This window comes from Coenobita brevimanus, chromosome 73 (genome assembly GCF_032717465.1).
Source record: "Coenobita brevimanus isolate Jiangsu-jjx chromosome 73, ASM3271746v2, whole genome shotgun sequence".
Classification (NCBI taxonomy): Eukaryota; Metazoa; Arthropoda; class Malacostraca; order Decapoda; family Coenobitidae; genus Coenobita; species Coenobita brevimanus.
In genome coordinates, this window is record NC_137026.1 from 1,789,839 (window position 1) to 1,806,195 (window position 16,357).

Genomic DNA, 16,357 nt, shown 5'->3' on the forward strand with positions numbered 1-16,357 from the left:
GATGCTGTGCCGTGGAGGAGAGGCAGACGGCGGGTCGGGTAGGGCGCGGCGGGAAGCAACAGTGGCGCGGCTGACCAGCGGTGGAGGAAGGACGTGCGCCCCTTTGCTCCCGCCTCTCTCTTTCTCCCCGTACCGGTAACAGCTGCATCTCCCCGAATTTTGAATCTCCCGGTTTGAACTGGGGGGAACTGGTGATTTATACACATATATTTTTTCCTAGTGTATATGTGGGCTTCATTAAACCTACACGCATTTTTCATGGGACTCGAATTTTTGAAAGTATTTTGGCACAAGTGTAGTGGCCGTTTTTTCCGACTGTGCTGGTGTGAAAATGCAAAAACATAGACTCAGTTTTTTTTCCATGGATTTTTGAGTGAGAAAGATAAAATTTGACACGGTTTTTCATTTCGCTGGTCGTTTTGAAAATGAATTACGGCAGCGGACTGAATCCAACTCAAAAAAAATCACACAAGAACGATACGAAATTCTGAACACTCGACCAACCAAGGGATTATCAGGTGAGAGGCTGTTTTCTTCGTCTCCTTCTTTTTCGTTATTTATGCAGAATATGGCGATGTTTGATGGATTTATATAACACAGAAAAGAACAGTAAGGTGTAATAAGCAAACTAAATCGCTTAGGAAAAGTTATTAGAGAACTTCCTTAATCGACGAGCATACCGATCCATGTCTTAGATTCCCACTTGTATATTCTCAGCCAGTTTGCTATGATATCCAGCCACACTCAGGAAGGAAAGGCGAATCAGAGCTACAGTCTGTTCACCTTAACCTGGCGACATTGTTCGTCCGTTGGCAGTCCTCCTTGCTAAATAACACAATACGTCGCTCCGCATCCTTCTCTCTCTCTCTCTCTCTCTCAGCATTGAGTAAGGATATCTGACCAATTCTAGACCAAGATAAAGTGGAGAGAATATAGGTGTTCTTCATGAGTAGTGACAATTGATGGCCAGTGCATAAATGACATCAGTAATTATCCGCCTTGGATTTATATTTCTCTGACTTGATTCACCGTTTTTAGGCGCTGTTGATCAGTTGCCCGTGAGGAGTATTAAAACATGGCTTCTTTGTTTACAGTAGTATTGCTCACCTTCATTCATTCATTCATTCATTCATTCATTCGGTCAGTCAGTCAGTCATCATCATCATCATCACCATCATCATCCCAACCTCTTTTTCCCACATAAGGATGGGGTAAATCGGGGTTCAGAAAGCAAAGGCAGAAAAAGATAACGAGCTAGAGAAGGAGCTAATCAACAGCACATCCAGTGAAATGGGCCGCACACTCATTCACTCACCATTCAAGCCCCTGGAATCCTGACTCTACCTTGCAATAATGACCACCTGCATATATTTTATCGATATTTTTTATGAGAAAGAATTTGTAATGGGTTATTGACTACCATTCATTCATCATTCATCATGTCTTTGCTTTTCTTCAGTGTCCGGTGATATGGGCGACTCACTCACTCACCATTCAAGCCCTCGGAATCCTGACGCCACATGCATGACCATCCGAACATTTTTTCTTGTGTCTTTTCATTTCCATTTTATTTATAGATGTGTTTCATATTACCAATCAGAGAGAGTAATTTCTTTGTCTTCATGCCTGGCCCATTGGAATTTTTTCCTTTTAGTTTTCATTTTTATTTATAGATGTGCTTTATATTGCCCATCAGAGAGTACTATCTTTGCTTCAGTACCTGGTCCTCCTGAAGCCATACGGGCGGTGGTGACGGGGCCAACGACGGTGCTGGTTACCTGGTCTCCCCCTCGACCCTCCACAGGTGTCGTCCTCCACTACACCCTCTACTCCGCCAAGAATGACCAGGTGAGGAGGCAGCACCAGGTAGACGAAACAGATAAAGGAACTCAGGAAAACAGATGGAGTGGAGAGGTATATAAGAGAGGGATGTGTGAGCTGTGGGGAGGGCAGGGAAATGGCGGGAGTCAGGGCAACATGGAGGTGATTTGTTTGTGGCCACCCCTTACGGGATTAAGGAGTAAGATAGACAGATAGATAGGAAAATAGTTAAGTAGCTTAGCGAAAGGTGGAGAGGTGTCAATTTTTAGCCAAGTTTTACTGAAAAGAGTATAGTGACCAGGCGAGGAGGCAGCACAATGGAAGCGAGACAGATAAGGGAACTCAGGAAAAGAGTTAAGTGGCATAGCGCAAAATGGAGAGGCGTCGATTTTAGGCCAAGTTAAATTGAAAAGAGTACAGTTCTGATAATATACTCCTTCAAACCACCCCAGTTTTTGTCTCTCCTTGAAATCCAAGAAAAAACGAAATTCTATAGAACTTTTAATCTGATAAAGATCCCTAACCTCTTTCAGTTCAGTTGATGGTCAGGTGTAGTCAGATTGGAGAGTCAATTGCAACAGTAACCAAGGAGACTTTTTCCTGCATCATAACTAAGGTGCATCGAATTTACCTCCTGTTATGCTGTTTGAAGTACGGAATACGGTTTTTTGTCTGTCAGTCTCTCTCTGTTATGTTGCTATATACTTCGTTTACTTCAACTTGGCTGAAATTTTCGTCCTTTTATAGCCAATTTTCGTAGCTATAGGGCAGAATATAATAAAATGCAGCTCTACATCCTTTCCGTAGCTCTTCTTCGTGACTAGCACAATATCTAGTGTTAATCTTTAGTTGTAGCTCAGCACTGGAGAGGGAGAGAGAGAGAGAGAGGCAAAGTTACTGTGAGCAGAGGATGGGGTAGTAAGTGAGGTTGTAAGTGAGGTTTTAAGTGAGGTTGTAAGCGAGGTAGTAAGCGATGTGAGTGAGGTTGTAAGTGAGGTTGTAAGTTAGGTTGTAAGCGAGGTGGTAAGTGAGGTTGTAAGTGAGGTAACTGAGGTCGTAAGCGATGTGGTAAGTGAGGTTGTAAGTGAGGTTCAGAGTGATATTGTACGTGAGGTTGTAAGTGAGGTAGTAAGTGAGATACTAAGTGAGGTTGTTAGTTAGGTTGTAAATGAGGTAGTAAGTGAGATACTAAGTGAGGTTGTTAGGTTGTAAGTGAGGTAGTAAGTGAGATACTAAGTGAGGTTGTTAGTTAGGTTGTAAATGAGGTAGTAAGTGAGGTAGTAATGAGGCTTAAGTGAGGCTGTAAGTGAGGTAGTAAGTGAGATACTAAGTGAGGTTGTTAGTTAGGTTGTAAATGAGGTAGTAAGTGAGGTAGTACTGAGGCTTAAGTGAGGCTCTAAGTGAGGTATGGGTCCACATTTCGTCAGTTATGCAAGCTTCCTTATATCTCATTCTAAGCGATTTATTTTACTTATTACTACTTACGGACCTTTTCTGTGTTACTTAAATTATTCTAATATCACCATATTGTGCATAATTAAGGTCTGTCTATCTATTGCCAGACGCCTTAATCCCTTATACAGGGTGGCCACAAACAAATAGCCTCCAAGTCACTCTGTCCCCTGCCATTTCACTGCCTTGCTCCCAGTTCACACACCCCTTTCTCATATACCTCTCCACTCCATCATTCCATCTCATCCTCGGCCTTCCCCTCCCTCTCTCCCCCTCCACCTCACTCACATACACTCTCCTCGTCAGTCTCTCACTCTCCATCCTCTCCACATGGCCAAACCACCTCAGTGTGTTTCTCCGAATGCTTCCTCACATCCACATCCACACCACAACGCTCCTTCACATCCTCATGTCAGTCTATCTCTCCATGTGACTCCACAGGCTCCTCTCAAATAACTCATTTACACTGCTATCGCTCTTGACTTGTGTCCCTCCAACAACGTCCAAGCTTCACTTCCATTCGTCAGAGTCGGTATCACAATACTGTCATGTAATAACTTTTTCACTTCCATGCTCACTTCCCTATTTCTTATCACTGCCTCCAAGGAACAAGCAACCTTTCTTCCTTGTTGTACCCTTCCAAACTTCCATCCTTACTCATCACACTACCCAAGTACTTAAACGTACTTACATTTTCCATTTCCTCATCATCCAACCTCACTGTACATTCACAGACTTCACCTCTACCGAAGACCATTACTTTACTCTTCCCTACATCCACCTTTAGATTCCGTTTCTTACACACTCTTCCAAACTCATCCACCAAGCCTTGCAGCTCCCCTTCGTCTTCACTTAACAACATAGTATCATCTGCAAATAACAGTACAGGAAGTTTCCAAACACTGCCCTCTCTCATTAGGGCCACTCCAGCATCCACTGCCCTACCTTGTATCTCTTTTATAACCCCATCCATATACAAATTGAACAACCATGGAGACATGACAGATCCCTGTTTCAACCCAACCTTCAAATAGAAAAAATCATTCAGTTCACTATCCACATGCACTGCAGCCTTAGCACCCTCATACATACTATTCACAGCATTCAACAACTTCCCATCTACTCCATATAATCTTAATACTTTCCACAATCCTTGTCTATCCACCCTATCATATGCTTTGTCCAAATCCATGAAGGCCGTATACAACTTCTTTCCCTTCTCTAGACACTTTTCCACTAAAAATCTAAGAATGAATATCTGATCTACACAACTTTTTCCCTTCCTAAAGCATCCCTGTTCTTCTCCGACAAATTCCTCTGTTATTTTCGTAACTCTGTCAATACGTATCCTATTGTATACTTTACCTATTACACTAAGAAGACAAATGCCCCTATGATTACCACACACTTCTTTTTCCCCTTTCCCTTTGTACAGGGGAATAATTATACCTGACTTCCAATCATCCGGGACTTTACCTTCCTCCCAGGCCAATCTGCACATCTTCCACATCCATTCTACTACTATCTCTCCCCCATGCTTCAGCATTTCACCACACACTCCATCAATTCTTGGGGCTTTCTCCGTTTTGACTTTCTTCAATGCTTCCACAACTTCCATCCTACTGATTCCTTCCTGTCCTCTTACCTCCCTTCTTCTCCCAGCCATTCCCCAGCCACTTATATTCGCATTACTTTCATTCTCTATGTTCAACAACTCATTAAAGTGTTCCCTCCATCTGCTCACCTTTTCTCCCTTCTCAACTAGTAATTTACCATTTTTATCTTTCACCCCCCTACTAACTTCATTGCCACCCTGTCTGATTCTCTTTACCTCTTTCTAGGACATTTTCTTACAGTCCCTCCACATAACACTCAAATTCCTTCCAGATTCCTCATCCACTCTCTTCTTACTCTCTCTTACTAATCTTTTCACCTGTCTCTTCCTTTCTACATATAACTCTCTCTTCCGTCTCTCAATTTCTTCCACGCCCCTATTTCTCATCCATTCATTATATACTTTCTTCTTTTGTGCCACAGCCTGTCTTACCTCTTCATTCCACCAGCACCCCTTTTCGTCTTCTTTTCACCCCACACACCACCTCACATGCTGCACATATTTCCTCTGTGAATATCTTGCACACACCTTCTACGTCCCCCATCTGCTCCAATTCATATTTACCCAATCGTTCCTCCACTTCTCTGTTATATTCTGCCTTTTTCTCATCCTCTTGTAACCTTTCCACTCTCCTTACATCTACTCCTTCCTGCGGTCCTTCCCGTCTTCTATTTTTCCATTTTATTTGGACCATGTTTCTGACCACCACTTGGTGGTGGTCAGAAAGTCCACTTCCCCAGTCTCTGTATGCTCTTGCATCCATTACACATCTCCACATCCTTTCATCCACACACACATAATCAATCATTGCCTTCCTTTCATTCAGTTCACCACCCATCCTTGTCATCACTCGCCATGTATAGCTGTGGAACATCTTGTGCCTGAAGAGGGTATTGGCTATCACCAACCCCTTCCTGGCACAAATGTCCACTAAAGCACTGCCATTCTCATCTATCTCATCAGGCACATCCCTCTCACCAACTACTCCATCCTCCTTCACATTCTCTACTATACGATTCATATCACCAATCAAAAACACTCTCTCATTCCTTTCAAACTTTTCCATGCACACTTCCACATTTGTCCAGAACTCTTCTCTCACTCTGCTTGCACGATCTTGCGTTGGCGCATACACACACACAATCGCCCACATTTGTAGTCCAACTTTCAATCTTACCCACACAATCCTTGAGCCAACTGAGCCATACTCTTTTATACTCTCCTTCCATCTGTTGCTCACAACAATACACACTCCTTCTTTTGCCCTCTCATTCTCACCTACTCCTGTACATATCCCCCATCCATACTCCCATTCTCACACACTCACCTCACCATTTAGTTTCAGTTAATCCACATACATCCACTTTCGCACCCTCAGGCACCTGGACAATCTCTCTCTCTTTCACCTCATCATTTGCACCACTTACAGTACATTCCAGGTCTCCATCCTTATCATGTCCTTTGTACTGTTCTTAGTCGTCATCTTTTGGTCAGTCCTGGTCCGAGGCTTCTTGTTCTTATTTTTAGTTATTTGTTTTCCGGGGAGGGGCACTAACCCTCCCCCAACCCACTTCCTGTCACTTAGGGAACACATGTTGGTTGATTATAAGGTTACCACCCAACATTGTAAATGATTTCGTAGTTTATTGGAAATCATTTGGCTTGCCACTCAATGTAGAGCTACCCTAAAAACAGGGTACCACTACACTAAGTGGGTGGATGATGCGCGCCCCTACCTACCACACATTACCCAGCCATATCCAGAAATAAATCGGTAAGGAAGAGGTGTTAGGGCACTTCCTTAACCATTGGAAGTACGAGTCATCCAGGAGTGTTTCCAGGTAGCGGTGAGGGACGTGGTGGGCGTAGGAGGCTCAGAAGTGACGTGAAGGGAGCTAAGCGGCCTCACCCAAGGATCCAGCGTCCAGGTAATGCATGCACTGACACCTACGACTAACACTCTCATCAATCACTTTTCACAAGTCAGCCATCTAAACCCCCATCCCGAAGACTGACGTATAATCCGACGTAAGAAGCAGTTCCCAACAGACCCAGACTATGCACCTTTCACTTACAACCAGACAAAGCACATCATTAGCAACCTTAAGCACTCATCTGCCTGTGGACCAGACAACATAAGCAACATTCACCTTAGACACCTTGGACCACAAGGCATACAAGCACTCACCAACATATCAAACTACAGCTACTCACACAACATAATACCTAACATCTGGAAGCATGGCATTATCATCACTATCTCTAAACCCAACAAAGACCCCATGTTACCTTGCTCACACCGACCCATCACACTCCTCTGCACCCCCTCTCAAGTAACTGAACGACTAGTACTACAACTAGTCACACCTCACATTCCCCTAGCCCAATCACAACATGCCTTTAGGCCACTACACTCCACAAACACCCTTCTTACAAGACCTTACACCGAGAGTTTTCGATGGCATGAATTCAGCTAGGCCACCACACAGAACACTCCTAGCCACACTAAGTCGTCCTATTTTATGAAGGCAGTTTGGGTTGGGCGATATGGGACCTCACACTGTTAGCTCTGTTGCCACACCGCCGCCGATACACGTGTAATTATTTGTGATCATCTCTCTCTCTCTCTCTCTCTCTCACTCTCCTATTTTAAGCTAGTAACTACTTATAAATGAATTTTAAACACTCTGTATAGATGTAATTCAATAAAAAATCTATAGTATAATATAAATTTCATAAGACTTGTCAGGGTTGCTTTTGCGAGGTTGTCAGGTGGTGACACGAGGGACAGCCCTGCGTGAGCGGGTCATACTCGGTCAGTCTCCCGCCATGGAAGCTATATAAAAAAAAAAAACTCACCTATAGACTTTTACCTCAGGGGTGGTGTGGAAAAAAAGTCGAAAACATGAGAAAAAATAAAGAAATTAAAATTAGTAGTAGTTAATATAACTATGAGAGAGAGAGAGGGAGAGAGAGAGAGAGAGAGAGAGAGAGAGAGAGAGAGAGAGCACGTGTGTGGCGACGATGTGACAACAGAGCTAACAGAGTGAGGTCCCAGAGCGCCCCACCCAAACTGCCTTTATAAAATAGAACGACTATAGATATCAGCGAAGTTTTTGATGCCATCCCCCGCCACAACCTCACAAACAAAATACTCAACATAAACATGTACAATAACACAAAATGATGGCTGGCAAACTACTTAGCAGGCAGATGTGCACACGTAACATTTGCTGGTCAGTCTTCTAACATCAGAAATTTCACAAATGGCGTCCCCGAAGGATCTGTTTTGTCCCCTACACTCTTTAACCTATACATGCACGACATACCCATACCCCACACACCACAAATTCACATAGCTTCCTATGCAGATGACATAACACTTACATGTACGCACCAAAATGCAAACACAGCTGCTAATATCCTCCAACCTTACCTCAGCACACTGCACGAATGGTTCACCACAAACAGGCTCAAAATAGCCCCAGCCAAATCTACAGTGACCCATCTCACAAACTGGACAGCAGAACACAATCACATCCCAAATCTCACCACAAACAACACTCCCCTACCACACACACACACACACACACAGACACACACACACACACACACACACACACACACACAAAATCCATGGTGTACCATACAATACATCAATGTCACTTAAACACCACATCACAAACATTAAAAATAAAATAACACCAAGACTCAGTGTCTTGAGGTCACTTGTCCATACAACATTCGGACACAACAAAGAAACCACCACCACCACAGTATGCAAACAATACATACGATCAGTGAAGAATTATGCAAGCCCTGCCTGGACTCCTAACCTCACCAAAACACACTACAATACTCTACAGACCATACAGAACAAGGCCCTAAAAATAATCCCAGGCTGCATAGCTACTACACCCACAGACCACCTACATCAGGAAACCAAAGTCCTCATAGTCAAGGATCACCTAGACATGAGAGGCACCCATTTTCTTGCTGCAGCCTCCACAAACCCACAACATCCACTACATTACATGGCAGCACAGCCACCCACACCAAGAAACATCAAAACAATACCCAGCACACGATATCATACACAAATACTGTCATCTCTTCCCCCTCGCCCACCTCAGACCAGCTTACAGAAGCATATCCACACTCAGATCACTCGCCGCTCCATTCAGTTACTTAAAGACAACACACAGCTGCATGCACGGCCTCCTGACATCCACCCTTCTGAATCCTATCTCCCTCTTGAGGACAGGGTCCACCTGGCCAGGCTGAGATTTGGGCACCATCCAGCCCTTTTAACCCTTACACCGCGGGCATGTTTACCAATGTTTTGAGTGTCCCGCGGGGTTATTCGGGCTCCGACAGACTCTCAAAAAATATTTGCCCAAAATCAGTTATTAGTCCTAGAATATTAAAATTAAATATGCTTATGGCACATACCTTCAGCTTTCTCCTGGAATGTTTGTTGAGCCTTCGTCAGTTACCGTAGGACTTGTGGAGACCTCTGAAGTTGGGTAACGAAGTCTCCACTTTACACTTCCCGACAACCCGTAATATGATTACCACAGCCAGATACTAACACTATAAACACTACTCTATGATTATCAAGTAGTTTGGGATCCATACTCCAAAAAAAAAAAAACACTGTGAAAGCAATGAAAATTACGAGCGCGTATGACCTTCGCACTTGCGCTAGTTTGCTCTTGGTACTCTGTCATTTATTATTCATAAAACCCCTCACACTTTATATTTCTATTATTATATCACACTTATATATATCTGGAGTTTTTCTCCATAAGTTTCCTTCAGTAGTAGTAGTTTATTGTCACTGAAGTCATTCAATTTTTCATTCAGTAAAATACGTAGAGAGCCACGGATTCACTTTCACTGTTATAACATAAAGTATTTGTACTCATATGCTTATATTACTAATTACTTACATTACTATTTACATTTTCTATTGTATTTTCAATATTTACCCTTCTATTTCACTTACACTATGTTAGTCACTGTCACTTTCAGTAAGATAAAACTATAATACACTGTTCAATCATATGTACTGAACATCCATTGCTTTCACTTGCTATTTACACATTATTTACACATTACTATCCTTTCCCACTTGCACTTTTAGAACTGCTTCTGGCTGTGGTAATCAAAGAAGCAGGTAACACAGAGGGGAACCTGGCACTCAGCGCACTGCCAAGAGGTGCGTTTGTGCTCATGGTGTTCTTACCTAATTGTATCTTTACAGGAATGAGCCAAGCTCGTACTGTCCCTTGTCTTAAACCATATTTATCGTACATATCCTTAAATTTGTGAATTGTTTTGGCACACACTATTTCATTCGGTAGTGCATTCCATTGATCAATTGCTCTGTTTGGGAAACGGAATTTCCTTACGTCATTATCACCTTTCTTCTTATGCAGTTTTTTGCAGTGTCCTCTTGCTGATGCTTCTCCATATGTTAAGTAATGATTTATGTCTATTTTCTCCTTCCCTGATATGCACTTATATAGCATTATCATGTCACCTCTTTTCCTTCTCTCCTGTAGTGTTGGTAGATTCAGTTTATTTAGTCTTTCTTCGTAGCTTAGGTCCCTTAAGCTTGGTATCCATCTTGTAGCGGCCCTTTGAACTTTTTCAATCTTGTCTATGTGCTTTTTGAGATGAGGACTCCAGACTACTGATGCATATTCCAGGGTTAGTCTAATGAATGATGTTATTATCCTCCTTAGCATGTCTTCATTTATGTATCTGAATGCTATTCTCATATTTGCAAGCAGTGTATACATGTTCCGTACCTTCTCGCTGATGTGGTCAGCCGGAGATAGTCTGTTATTGATAATCACACCTAGGTCTTTCTCTCTTTCTGATGTGTATAGGGTTTTATTTCCTAACTTATAATCCCAATCAGGTCTTTTTCCACTTTTACCAAACTTGATTACATGACACTTGTCCACATTGAATTCCATTTGCCATGTACTACTCCATTCATGAAGTTTATTTAATTCTTCTTGTAGCTCTTTACAAGAGTCTGTGTTAGTAATTCTCCTTTGTATTTTTGCATCATCTGCAAACATATTCAGATAGCTCTCATTTCCAGAGTTACTGTTTATATCATTTATATACACTAAAAACATGATTGGTGCCAGCACTGAACCCTGTGGTACTCCACTAGTCACTTCTTTCCATGATGAGTAGTTTCCTCTTAGTACTGTTCTCATTTTTCTTTTTATGAGAAAATCTTGCATCCAACAAAACAGTTTGCCTCGAATTCCTCCTTGATGATACAGTTTCCATAAAAGTCTTTGGTGTGGTACTGTGTCAAAAGCTTTCTTGAAATCTAAATAGATACTGTCCACCCATCCTTCCCTTTCCTGTATTGTGTTTGTTACTCTGTCATAATAGCTCAACAGATTAGTAACACATGATTTTCCTTTTCTGAAACCAAACTGTCTTTCTGTTATCATACTGTATTCTTCTAGATGATTTACCCAAGCTTTTCTTATAAGCTTTTCTAATACCTTGCTTACAACACTGGTCAGTGATACTGGTCAGTAGTTGAGTGGATTTTGTCTATTTCCTTTCTTGAATAAGGGGACAATATTTGCTTTTTTCCAAATATCAGGTAGTTTACCTTGACTCATGGATTTCTTGAGAATTAAAAATAATGGTTTACTTAACTCCATTGCACATTCTCGTAATACCCAACATGAAGTTTCATCAGGACCACTTGCTTTTCCTCTGTCTAATCTACTTAACTCCTCCTGTATTACTTTTTCTGCTATTTGTATATCTGGTAGTATGTGTGGACATGCATGTTCCACATAGTCCCTCTCAAAATTTTTTTCTTCTGTAAAAACTAATTGGAAATTCTTATTTAGTGCTTCACAAATATCTTTCTCTTGTGTATAAGTGATTCCCTCGTCCGTAATGGATTGTATTATATCTTTTACTTTGGTTTTGCTTCTGATATAGCTGTAAAACAGCTTTGGTTGATCACTACTTTTATTTATTATATCCTCCTCAAACTGTTTTTGGGCTTCCCTCCTTATTCTTGTATAATCGTTTCTTGCCTGTTTGTAATTATTATACGCCCTTTCACTATTTTGTCTTCTGTATCTATTCCACAACAAATCTCTTATTTCTTTTGATTTTTTACATTCTGTATTGAACCATTTCTGTATTTTCTTATCTGCTTCTTTCTGCTGTGGGATGTACTTCTGGACTCCTATTTCATAAAATTCACAGAATTTTTTATATACAGCGTCGGGTGGTATGTGCACACACCTGACAGCCGCGGATTGCAGCCTTCCTTTTACCTGTGGCAGGCATTAGCACCAGTCTGTGCCGATCCATATAAGCCCTCTGCTCAAGTCGGTCGGGAAGTGTTACTGGATGGTGCCTTGGAGTTGCTGCTGTCACCCTACCATATCTTTCCAGCAGCTGCTGAACACAAGTCCTGGCGAACAACCTCAGGGAGAAGGACTTGGGTGGCTTGACCTTCATCTTGTACAGGATGAAGGCATTCAGCATCGTCATATCTATGAGATGCAGAAAACCTTTCCTGTACCACCTAGTATTCTTCCTGAGGCAGTCGATCTCACCAATCATCATGTCAGACTCGTCCACCAGCCGCATGTTGATACTGTAGTCTAACACAGCATCACGTTTCATCACAGGTTCGCCTGTCCTACGGTCGACCTTCCCACTGTCTGTCATTTGCCCCTTATGTACGGTGGTGAGCATGTGCACAACCCTCTTGTCATGCCACTGTATTGCCAGCATCTTCTCAGACTTGCGTAGGTGCACGTCTCCTCGCTGTGAAGTTCCTGCCTCTGTGAATTTAGGGAAGTGGGCACGATTACTTTAGACAGTGCCGCAGGAGCCAATGCCGTGCTCTGAAAGGTATTTGGCAAGTTTTGGTGCTGTATAATAGTTGTCTGTATACAGCACATGATTCCCATCAAAATACTTTTCAAGGAGCACTTTCACTACACAGCCTGAGAAGCCAAGGGGGTGTGTTTTATCCAGATTGACAGTGCTGGCTGAATAAATGACAAAGTCAAGGATGTACCCCATCTTACAGTCGCACAGTACAAAGAACTTGATTCCAAAGCAATGACGTTTGCTTGGAATGTACTGTACAAACCGAAGACGTCCTCTGAACAAAACCAAGGATTCATCAAAGACAACCTTCTGAAAGGGGTGGAAGAATGACATAAACTTATCCTTCATTCTGCTCAGAATCTCCCGGATCTTTCAGAGTGGGTCAGTTTGGGAAGGTACATCATTGTCGGCAAAGTGCAGGTTTCCCATGATGTTCCGGAAGCGATCTCTGGCCATGTACTTATTGAAGGTGGGTGAGGGTAGTAAGGGGTCCATGGACCAGTATTCTTCCAACTCATGCTTCTTTGAGTGTGGCATGAGAAGCATGAGGGCAAAGAACACATACAGCTCCTGCACTCCCAGTATGGACCACTGTTGCATCATGGCTGCACCTGAACCACTTGCAGCACGTTGTGATTCATACCTGTTGGTCTCATCACATATGTGCTGCATGACTTCATCATCTAGGAAGGCCAAAAGGAAGTCCACACACTCAGCATTATCGTCAAGAGTGAAGGGAGGCTGTACTCCTGAGGAGCTCTCATGAAAAACTAAATGTTCTGGCACAAAATCGGACCTTTCCGTCCATTCGAAGGCTTCCAGGATTCCCTGTTGTGGCGGTGTAGGATGGGTGAGGGTGGTGGGTGGCTGTGAGGCAGATTTACCCCATTCAAGGTCACTCGCACTGACCCTGAGTTGCCGTACAGCACTAGCAGCCCTTACTGTAGTACCAACTCTACTTTTACTGGTCCGGGATTTACCACTTCCTCTACGGCCTGCCTTCACTGTTGATGCTGGTGGTGACTCCGACGATGAAGACTCCGGAGATAATTCAGCAGACGAAGAGGAAGAAATGAGTGAAGTGGGGCTTGGGGAATGGGGAGGTGAATCAACTCGGGACTCATGGCGGGCTGGGTCATGCGGGGCCATTGTTCCGGGGCTAACACGCCGCCTTTTCACTCCCTTCCCAAATTCCTTCCCTTACTGCACTAACGGCTCCTTTCCCTTGGAGCTAGGGATAACTTCCGACACTGAAGCACTCGTACTAGCACTTTCTGGCACGATTTCCTCACCCGGCTCATCACACGATTCACCCGAAGGGTCAAAATCATTATCCATCATCACCATAGACAATTCTGTTAGTTCACGTGCCACTGCAGAGTCACTTAGTCCTTTCCTGCTTCCCTCACGACTTTTTCTTGGTGTAGAGGTCACGGGGCTCTGCAATGGGCACAGAAGTGGCAGAAATGGAGGGGCGCGAGTGCGACATGTTTTGACCACAGCGGAGGACAAGGAACTAAATGCTGCGGCTTATCTGAGAAGGCAAGGGTTGACAATGACACTGAGGCTGACAGCTGCTAATTTACATGCTAATAAATTATTGGTAGAAAATCTCGGCAATACATAAAGAAATAGGTAGTTCCAGGTGAATGTAAATGTCACTTAGGCTTCTCCTTTCCTTTCTGATATATATTTTTATTACAGACATAGATTACAAGGCATAATTCAAAGGGGAAATTACCGTGGTAATGTAGCGAATGAATGAACGTGAGGTGTTGTCAGGTGATAATTAGCCAATTCCTGGTGTATAACACTATCACTTACCTTATTTTTTTTTTGGTATATATTATTTTGTATAAGTATAGGGCATAGGGCTTATTTCAATGGATGAAATCTGTGGAAAAATCCGGGGGAGATTTGCTTAGGGCAGCACGGCGTGGGAGGTGAGAGGACAGGGTAATGGAGGGCAGGTAGGGAGGGGAGTCAGGAAGGGGGGAAAATCGCTTAAATGTCAACAATGGATGGGAGTACAGATGAGATTTGGAGTGCTGACTAGTGTTGGACATTGGCAGTACTGATAGATGATACAAGCCACCACTTGAAAGCCTGGGATAATTCAAAATAACACAAAATCACAAAAGTGACGCCCCGTGGTATGATCCATTGGGCCCAAGCCTCACGAAAGTGACGCCCCGCGGTTAAGGGGTTAAGCAACCAAAAGTGGCTGGATGACCCTGTCGCTGATGCCTGTCCAGGATGTAACACAGCATCCCATACTATTAAGCACATTATGGAAGACTGCATTGCACACAGTCACCTATGCCAACAACACAATATACACACTTTGAGAGCTCTGTGAGAAAGCCCGGTCTCGGCCATGGCCTTCCTAAGGGACTCGGGGCTGTTCGCCCAGACTGCCTAGGGAACAACCATAACAACTACTACTACTACTACTACGACTAATTCCCGCTCATAACTCAGACTTGCAGGAAGGACAGGTCTTAAGTCTTCTCATGCCTCTTGTTTCCTCTACCAAAAAATAAGTAAATAGATCTATCGATAGACAGATAGATAAACAGATAGATAAGGATCTTGGGTACGAGAGGGAAATTATCGTAGGTTAATATATTTTCCTTTATCCAGATGGTTAAGGAAACGTGGGTGCAGAATTTCCCTGTGTGCCTAGTTCATCCTGTAAATTCATGTCAGCGTTACAACGGGCAAAGGGTCGTATATATGTGGGAGAATACGACCCTAGTGGGTATCAAGGAGTTTATTTTTTGTACGTTCTTGCCACTTCTAGATGATTTTGTATTAGAAAAAGCCCTCTCGTACAGAAGAGGTTAAAAAGAGGCAATATTTAATCACTTCAGCTTGACAAATTTCTCTGTAGCTGAGGAGACATGACTGTAGTGAACTGTATTAATGTATTAAGCTGTTTTCTAAGGTGACAGTACAATGTAGCCATCACATTCGTATACAGCTTGAAATATTAACCACGTGAAGGCTGTGTCATTGGATTATTCTGACGTCCTATATGCTGTACCCTCTTGTCAGTAGGCTAATCGTACTTACATTAACTTAGAATTTCTCAGCCGCTGCTTACACCCTACCACACCTGCCCATACACCGTCACTTTAACTCCATCACCTGGCACTGTAGTCCATTCCAGAGTAGAATTATAGTTGCAGGTGAAGTTAAAGTAATGGAGTATTGGACATGTGTGAGCAGGTGAGAATCGTGGCCGAGTTTACTTCTACCACTAACTGGACTATGAAACAAAACTTAAAATTTCTTCACCTATAATGTTATGAAGCCCTAAAGCTACTCTATTTTTCCCTTTCTTACTTATTTTCACTGAACTACTGCTACTTTTAGTGACCTTAAATTTGTCACAGTGACATAATAGGGTGAAAGTTTGCCTAACATTTTACCTCTTTAAATTCTCTCTTTTTTACTACTGGGTTATATTCCGAAGCTGATGGAAGCTTGGTATGGTTCTGTGCCCACACTTGATGCCGCTACAAAGGTTCGTCTAATATTGCACCTATACTTCTGACTTTC

General features: G+C 42.8%; 1 pseudogene; it reads left to right on the plus strand.

Annotated features, from left to right (window-relative positions):
- LOC145407412 (uncharacterized) overlaps nucleotides 1-16,357 on the plus strand; it is a 46,724-nt pseudogene that overhangs the window by 359 nt on the left and 30,008 nt on the right.